The sequence below is a fragment of the Odontomachus brunneus genome, unplaced genomic scaffold (assembly GCF_010583005.1).
Source record: "Odontomachus brunneus isolate Ranch 3 - 2012 unplaced genomic scaffold, Obru_v1 Obru_scaffold_153, whole genome shotgun sequence".
In the NCBI taxonomy this organism is placed as follows: domain Eukaryota; kingdom Metazoa; phylum Arthropoda; class Insecta; order Hymenoptera; family Formicidae; genus Odontomachus; species Odontomachus brunneus.
Genome location: NW_022639603.1, coordinates 209,522 through 210,559, shown reverse-complemented (window position 1 = coordinate 210,559; position 1,038 = coordinate 209,522).

The following is a 1,038-nucleotide window of genomic DNA, read 5'->3' as shown; positions in this document are numbered from 1 at the left end:
AGAATCAATAAAGAATCACCGTGCGAAATTCTAATGTATACAACGTTAAAAAGTATAACAAATTGCCAGAAAAAATATATCTCGGCAAATCACACGTTTATCATCGCGCTAACACAAAAAAACGCATGGCTATATTCTACGAGCAGCGAGCAAACCGCTCACATCCAATGTCGCGAACAAATATATTATAGAAAAATTAACAAAACAGGACTAATAAACGTTAAAAAGCAATGCAAATTAACAGTAGAGGATATTATATTACAAGCACAGGGTACTATAAAAAACACGTTAATACAAACACACATACCAGAATACAACATAACGTTAGAACAAGAACACATAAACACAATTAAATATAAAAACGAAATATTACATGTAAAACCGAACAAAATAATACAAAATCCGTCAGAACTAGCGGAACTCAGTAATAAAATAACACAAACATATTACAATTTAGAAAATAGATCAAACTCCTGGACACATTACAAAAACATAATTTATACTACAGCACCAAGCGGAATAACGCGATAATATTAGTAATTATATTGGTAATAGACTTCCGTTTCCGGTGTGAGTGAGAGTGAATGTGAGATTTAGGTGTGTGGAGAAAAGAAGACGAGAGAGTGTTTGAGAAGGGTGGGAAGGGAGTGTGAGGGTGAGAAAGGGAGAGGAATTGGGGGGAGTACGTGGAGAAGTGAGGGCGGGGCTGGAAGAGGTGGGAAAAGAGGGATACAAAGCAAGAAAGAAAAGAGGACAGAAAGAGGTTAGGTCAGAAGATTCGAGAAAACAGAAAGATAAGGAGAGTAGAAAGAGAGACACCTAGGGAAAGAGCAGAAAAGTAGGAGAGAGGGAGAGTCGATAAGGTAGGAAAGTGATAACGGATAGAGGGGGTTAGGGCAAGGTAAAGGGGATTGATAAAGAACGATGGAAGAGAATGGAAAAGATAGAGTGACAGGGGGAGAAGGAAAAGTTATGGAGGGAAGGAGAGTAAGGATAGGGAGCATAGGGAGTACAGGAAGCTTGGAGGAGTGGGTGAAG